The sequence below is a fragment of the Rhagoletis pomonella genome, unplaced genomic scaffold (genome assembly GCF_013731165.1).
Source record: "Rhagoletis pomonella isolate Grant_MI unplaced genomic scaffold, Rhpom_1.0 Rhpom_scaffold_00224, whole genome shotgun sequence".
In the NCBI taxonomy this organism is placed as follows: Eukaryota; Metazoa; Arthropoda; class Insecta; order Diptera; family Tephritidae; genus Rhagoletis; species Rhagoletis pomonella.
Genome location: NW_023458778.1, coordinates 74,458 through 82,556, shown reverse-complemented (window position 1 = coordinate 82,556; position 8,099 = coordinate 74,458). Strand labels below are relative to the sequence as shown.

The 8,099-nt window shown below is 41.5% G+C and overlaps 1 pseudogene; it reads right to left on the bottom strand.

Moving 5' to 3' along the window:
- The window catches only part of LOC118750407, a 12,397-nt pseudogene extending 5,732 nt beyond the window's left edge, over nucleotides 1-6,665 (bottom strand).
- Between the last annotated feature and the right edge of the window lie 1,434 nt (nucleotides 6,666-8,099).

The window sequence follows — 8,099 nt, the reverse complement described above, 5'->3', positions numbered from 1 at the left end:
GACCTTTTGGGCAGGTGACAAGGCAAAAACATATGTTTGTGTTGGTTTAAAAAGTGCGATGATTTAATAAATTTGTGAAAAAAATATAAAAATCAACTAATTTTAATTGCAGAACAAATTTTTGTTATTTGCGCAACCGTGCTTGTGGAAGACGAGCAGCTCCGGATGCTCCCTACAAAACTTCACATAAAATTGCAGCTGCTCCTGCGTCGTCCGCTCATATTTTGCACGTCTAAAATATTTATAAATGTTATAAATATACGAATTTATCTATTTCACACAAATACTCACTTTTCTGGTGTTTCACCGCTCATATTTTTTGCAAATAATAGCGTTGACCAGCTGTTTCTACAACAATGAACTTTTCACCATGTCATTTTTTGTTAGGAATAGCAACGTGCAACGACAATGACAAAATCACGACAATGAAGGATGATCAATTGTCATTCTATTGCAAAACCGGAATAGGGCTGTAAGTCCGATTGTTCCATTTTCTTGTATGTTTTCAATTTATTCGATGCATCGAAAATATCGATTTTTATATACGATACATCGATGCATTAGAAAAAAGTCGATGTTTTTTTTGACTTGCATTCCTAAGTCAAACGTGGCGCCATCTAGAGTGACGCCAAATTTAGTCAAAAAGTCGCAGAGTTGCTTTTTTGCAAATAAAGACGAAATTCGATTTTTTTCTAGAAAAGTTCGATTTTATCCGAATTTTAGCACCTCAAAGTTCGATTTCAAAAATTCGCCATTTCGGAGCGAAAATTCGATTAAAATTCGAATCTCGAAGCTTCGAATATCGAATTTACCCATCCCTAATGAGGATACGTGACGTTGTAGGTCGCCTGAAGCTAAATACCTGAAACGATGAAAACCAAAACCAGTCTCCAAATTAGATGCTACAAAGAAATGTCGGATCGAACAGGTAAATAACATACTCTAAAACAATTGCTAATTTTGCTTTCTCGGGTATAAAATCGTATGGTTGTTGTTGTTGTTGTAGCGGCTACAACAACCCCGCCCAGATCGGTTGGTATCTCAGTCGTTGTCCTCAAGTTCCACTAACGGCAACCCTAGGAAGCGTGCAGCTTCTGTGGGATCTGTCCACAGGGACAGGGCCGTTAGGGTTGTCGGGTTGTCCGGGCATGCGAAGAGATGGTTCGAGTCATGTGGGGTCTCTCCGCATGCCGGACATTCGTTCGGCACATCCTCATTCAGCCTACTCAAGTAGGAGTTTAACCTGCTGCAGTAGCCGGAGCGAAGTTGAGCAAGTGTAGTGCGTGTCTCCCGAGGCAGATGAAGCTCTGTCTCGTCGATGTCCGGGGGTGGTATGCCTAGAACGGCATTCACAGGTCTAGAGTCTACATAACTCGAGACTGCGTCCCTGTGAATGCCGTTCAGGGCCTGTCTGTACGCTGTCGGGTCCAGAGGTTGCTTAATGAACCTCTGGACTTCGTCGTCCGTCAGTTCATATAGATGCCTCCTGACGTGCCTAGGCGAGGGCTCCTCTGCAAGCAGCTGTCTGTTTGGGTGGCCACTTCTGTGGCTCCCGATCAGGAACTGCTTGCAGAGCATTATGTTGTGCTCCTTAACTGGGAGCATTTGCGCCTCGCCGTGCAAGTGATGTTCAGGCGACATCAGGAGGCATCCCGTCGCTGTCCTAAGTGCCGTATTTTGTCCAGTCTGTAGCTTCGTCCACTGCGTCCTACTAGTCCCTGGCGACCACACTGGCGCTGCGTAGTTCAAAACCGGCCGGCCTATTGCCTTGTATGTTGCCAGCAACGTTTCTTTGTCTTTGCCCCAAGTACTGCCGGCTAGCGACTTGTTGCGGCTCTGTACTTTATTGACAATAGCGGTTGAGTGCGCAGAGAAGGAGAGCAGGCTGTCGAATGTTACTCCGAGTATTTTGGGGTTATTCACCGTCGGAATTGGTGTGTCATCGACGTGAATCCCCAGCGGTAGCCTGACCTCCTTCGTCCAGGTTGTGAACAGGGTCGCGGAGGATTTCGTAGGGGAGAGGGCTAGACACTTTGCAGTGAAGAAGCGAGAAAGTTCGGAGAGATAGCCGTTTACTTTCAAACACAGGTCATCAATTCCATTCCCAGTCGCCATGATCGAGCAGTCGTCGGCATAGGAGACAATCGAGACTCCCTCTGGTGGTTGAGGGAGCTTTGAAATATAAAAGTTAAACAGTAGCGGGGAAAGGACACCACCCTGAGGAACCCCCTGTTTTATTTTACGCTGCTTACTCGTTTTGTCTCTAAATGTTACCGACGAATGTCGACCACTCAGATAATTTGCCGACCACCGTTTGAGCCTCTGTGGGAGAGAGGAGGCCTCTATATCTTCTAGCAGCGTGGAATGGCAGACGGTGTCAAACGCCTTTGACAAGTCCAACGCTACTAGAATCGTTCTCTCACAGGGACGGTTGCGGTTAAGGCCACGAGTTATCTGAGTGTTTATGGCGTTAAGTGCTGTTGTTGTACTGTGCACTTTACGGAAACCATGCTGATGCTTCGCTGGGGTCAGGTGGTTTGTGAAGTACGGGAGTAGCAAGGCCTCAAGTGTCTTCGCTACCGGGGAAAGGAGTGTAATCGGTCGATACGAATCTCCTTTGTTGGCGGGTTTCCCCGGTTTGAGCAGTGGGACCACTCTCCCCACCTTCCAGATGTCTGGGATGATGAGAGTGGCCATTGACAGGTTGAGGACCTCCGTTAGGTACGCTACCCCCGCAGGACCCAAATTTTTCAGCATCAGCATGCATATTCCGTCCGGACCCATGGCTTTGGAGGCTTTCGCCTTCCCGATGGCCACCTGAACTTCACCGCAAGTGAAAGCAAGGGGGGCACAATTTGTTGGCAGTTTGTGCAGCCTTCTGGTCACTCGACGCTTGGCTTTGTCTACCGGAGGATGCAGTATGAACTGCCGGCTAAAATAGCTCGCGCATCTCTCCGGGTCCGACGAAGCATGGTCGCCGAAGGAAATTTCGACTCTGTCGTCGTGCTTCGTCGGATTAGACAATGACCTCACGGTTGACCAAAGCTTGCTCACACCAGAGGTGAAATTACAAGTCTTCAGATGCTCCTCCCACTTCTTCCGCTTATGTACGTTTACAAGTTGCCGAATCTCCGCGTTGAGATCCCTGATACGGGGATCTCCGGGATCGGCCTGACGAAGGCTATCATGCTCATCAGCTAGAACAGCCGCTTCGGCTGGGAAGTTTGGACGTGGGTCCGATATGCATCCTGCCGGTATGAAGCGAGCTGCAGCAGCAGTGATAGCCCTGCGGAACTTACGTTCACCGAGGTGGACGTCGGTTGGTGTGGGGAGCGCTGCGAAGGTGTTTTCAGTAAACTCCGCGTAACCTTTCCAATCAGCTTTGGAAAAGTTGATATAGGTCCGGTGTTTGGCGGAGGCAAAGTCGGTTGGCTTATCAATCGAGATGACTATGGGTAGATGGTCTGATGCTAGAGTCAGCATAGGTCGCCACGTTATGCTGTTTATCAGACCAGCGCTGACTATTGTGATGTCTGGCGAGCTACTGCAGTTACCCATAATCCTGGTGGGTGCGTCGTATGGTCTCGTGTGTTGCTTTAATTTTGAAATACATGGTCCTTGTGAAAAAATGAACCCAATTTTAATTAATTTTAAAGATAACTAAAATGAAGTAACAAAAAAATTAATTGTTAAAACTTATATTATATTAAAATATATTAAAATTTTTGTTTGTATTTTATGAGTGAATGTTTACCTTATTTTTCTTTTTTATTAATATTTAAGTATTTATGTATATTTAAAAATCTTTGAAAAAAATTTAATGAATTAAATTAAACTATTTTAAACTAAAACAAGTAAAAAAGTCTAAGTTCGGGCGGAGCCGAACATTAAATACCCGGCGCAAGTATTAAATATATGTTTTGCACCTTTCCGAAAGCTACCGCTACATGGTAAACCGAGGTGTATCCATTTTGAGTAAATTAGCGTCCTTAAATTTCGAAATATTGAAGTTTCAAGCATATCTGAAATTTACTGTTATATGAAAAGCGGCCGTAATTTTAGTTCGATTTCAATAAGTTTCAACGTTTTGCTTCTATGTGGCAAGTACAATAACCACACCGAGTTTGGTACAAATTGGTAGAACGGTTACCGAGATACATATATGTGATCATAAGTGGGCGGTGCCACGCCCATTTTTCAAAATTGTATCCTAACGTATTTCTTGGTAACGAATTGTTGCAAGCATCAATTTTGAATAAATTAGCTTCAATAATTACTGATTTATCGAAGATTTCGTATTTCTCTAAATTACCGTTATATGGGATTATTGTCCTATTTTAAAAATTTTCGGCCATTTCGTATGTTATACCAAGGTTAACAACTGTGCCAAGTTTGGAAGAAATTGGTGCAGCGGTTACCAAGATATACACATGTAAACATAACTGGGCGTGGCTACGCCCATTTTCCAAAAACTTATAATATTCTTATTTTTCGTCTAAAACTTATTGTAAATATCAATTTTGAGTGAATAATCTTCAGTAGTTACTAAAATATCGCAGTATTCGTATTTCTGAAAATTACCTTTATATGGGAAGTGGGCGTGGTTATTGTCCAATTTTTAAAATTTTCGGCCATTTAGTATGCTGTATCAAGGCCAACAACTGTGCAAAGTTTGGAATAAATTGATGCAGCGGTTACCAAAATATACATATGTAACCATAAGTGGGCGTGGCTACGCCCATTTTCAAAAAAATGTTAATATTCTTATATTTCGTCTAGAATTTATTATAAATATCAATTTTGAGTGAATTATCTTCAGTAGTTACGAAACTATCGCAGTTTTCGTATTTCTGGAAATTACCGTTATATGGGAAGTGGGCGTGGTTATTATCCGATTTTTAAAATTTTCGGCCATTTAGTATGCTGTATTAAGGCCAACAACTGTGCAAAGTTTGGAATAAATTGATGCAGCGGTTACCAAGATATACACATGTAACCATAAGTGGTCGTGGCTACGCCCATTTTCAAAAAAATGTTAATATTCTTATTTTTCGTCTAAAATTTATTATAATTATCAATTTTGAGTGAATTATCTTCAGTAGTTACTAAAATATCGCAGTTTTTGTATTTCTGAAAATTACCGTTATATGGGAGGTAGGCGTGGTTATTGTCCGATTTTGCCCATTTTCAATACCATCCGTCCTACGCCCGAAAGAAGTGCACATACCAAGTTTCGTTAAGATATCTCAATTTTTACTCGAGTTATCGTGTGCACAGACGGACAGACGGACGGACGGACGGACGGACGGACGGACGGACGGACAGACAGTCACCGCTTAATCGATTTCTCTTTTCATCCTGATCATTTATGTATACATTTGTCTATATCTATCTCGATTCGTTTTGCCTGTTACAAACAACCGTTATGTGAACAAAGTTATAGTACCCTTGTGCACAAGTGCGCTCGGGTATAAAAATTGTTTTTAATTTTCTAGCAACTTTGAGCGTCGTTTTGCAGTTCGCTGGTATATCGTTCTTGCGGGCTGCAGGGGAGTCGTTTCTGCGACCCGCCGGTAAGTCGTTTTTGCGACTCGCCGTTTTCTGAAGAGTTTCCACCGTCCACGCTGGTACTTCATCTTTCAGGGCAATGCAGATAGCTGTGCATACATGTGCTACTATGCTTCCGAAATGTTGTTTGCTAATTCTATAGCATCCCAATTTGCCACAGGGCGAAGACGACGTCGTTACGACGTCGCTTTGGTGAAGCCGTTACGACGTCGCTCTGGTGAAGTCGTTTTGGTGAACTCGAAACGACGTCGTTACGACGTCGCTCTGGTGAAGTCTTTTGGGTGAACTCTAAACGACGCCATTGCGACGTCGCTTTGGTGAAGCCGTTACGACGTCGCCCTGGTGAAGTCGTTTTGGTGAACTCGAAACGAAGTCGTCACTACGTCGCCCTGGTGAAGTCGTTTGGGTGAACTCTAACCGACTTCGTTACGACGTCGCTTTGGTGAAGCGTTTTTGCGGCCCGCCGGCGAAGTTTGCTTTTCATCCGACGGCGAGTTCGCCGGCGAGTCGTTTGCGACCGTCGCCGGCGAACAAATTGTTCACCAAAACGAGTCGGAAACGACGTCGTTAAGACGTCGTTTAGCAAATTGGGATGAGGATACGTGACGTTGTACGTCGCCTGAAGCTAAATACCTGAAACGATGAAAACCAAAACCAGTCTCCAAATTAGATGCTACAAAGAAATGTCGGATCGAACAGGTAAATAACATACTCTAAAACAATTGCTAATTTTGCTTTCTCGGGTATAAAATCGTATGGTCTCTTGTTGCGCTTGCGGAGTAAATGCGGCAGCAATAAGTCGTATTATTTGTCGAATGTTTCCGGTGTCATTCTAAAATTTTCTACAAAGATTTTAGGTGAGTTTCGCATGTTTTCAAAGTCTGTTGCAAACCTTCCTTTAGCGTTTCGGTCCTTGAGGTAAGGGCTCACCCAATATTTGGGTCTTGTGTGGGAATCTTCAATTTCCTCTGCTTCCAGGGCAACCATAAAGAGACCGTAATTTAATGTTTTCCGCAATTTGGCACTAAAAAGGATCATTTGTTAAATAGTTATTGAGTGAATTTAGTTTATGTAAATGTTTACCGCGCTCTGTTCATGTTTCTTATTTTGCTTATTATATTTACGTATATTTTCTTCCTACCAAAATAGCCATTCACAATAGGAAATCAATCCGTCAAATTTTCGTGCTTACTACTTTTTTGCATCCACGAAATTTATGATTTTTTTTTGTTAGCGTTTTCGTTAGAACTGCATACAAACCTTAACCATTTAACAAGCGAGGAGGTCATTGTAAGAACGCAGGCCAAAGTACGCCTCGCTATCTCGAAGAGAATGGCTGAAAATGTGATGCTGGCTTTATCCGGCCAACCATAGTGGTATGCTATTCACGTTTTATGATGACTTTTTTATGTATGTCTGTTTCGTTTGTATACTTTATTTTTAAATTTTTAATTAGACAAATATATGCATGTTTTTAAAATCCTGTGATATAGCCTTAATATGTAATATTACATACCTACCAGAACTTAAAAAAATTTAAATATATGCTAGTTTTGGGAACAAATTAAATTAATTAAAAACGAACTGAACGGCCCGATGCAAAGTGTTTCGACTATATGGAGGCAGGTAGAAAAAAATGATGCTGACAGTTGATAAAAAAACCTGTTGGGCTAAGAGAGGGAAAAGTAAAAGTCATAACTACCAAATTTCACATAATTTACTCACCCCCCTCTCCACGAATGGTACATTTCCAAAAAAACATCTGGAATGGGCGCGGTTCCGACTAATCAGTTAGTTTCCTTTGGCGCTTAACCCATCAAAGCAAGTGTTTCTTTTTCAACTGTAATCAATTCTTTAAGTCTCGTTAAATATTCAGATGAGGGTATTAATCATTTATTTGTTATTTTCTTAGTTTGTTACCAAAAAATTTGCTTGGAAATGCTGATGCTAAAGATTATTAGCAAAAAAAAAGTGTGAGTACCGGTCTTGAAATTAGACGCATGTTTTAGAGAATTTTATGTAGTTTTCGAATATATAATTGGATCTTTTCGCGCGAGTTTGCAAATATATGTAATTTTTAATTTTTATTTTTTGAGCTGCTTATTGCATAATTTCGCGAAAAGAATTTTTCGAACATGGAAAAATTCTTACGAAATATTGGGAGAAAATAAAATATTTACACCTATATAATTTTAAAGTATAACCTTTGTTTTCTGCTAGTGGAAAGCAGGAAACAAAAATTAACCAAAATTCCATCACATTTAATGGGCCACATTTTTTGCTAGTTTCGGACATTATAGTGATCCAATCCACCCCATATTTTATATTTAAGGTTTTCTAACAAAAGAGAGAGTACAAACTGAATTTAATCGAAATCGGATGAAATTTAGTGTTTCCGCCGGCAAGAGTCGAGGGCGTGGAAATTATTCCATCTGTACCAAATTCATAATTCCTTATTTCTAAATAAAATTAGAGCACATGTAAAGTTTCAGCGAAATCGGTGCAGGATTACTATTATCTCCACCTGCCTC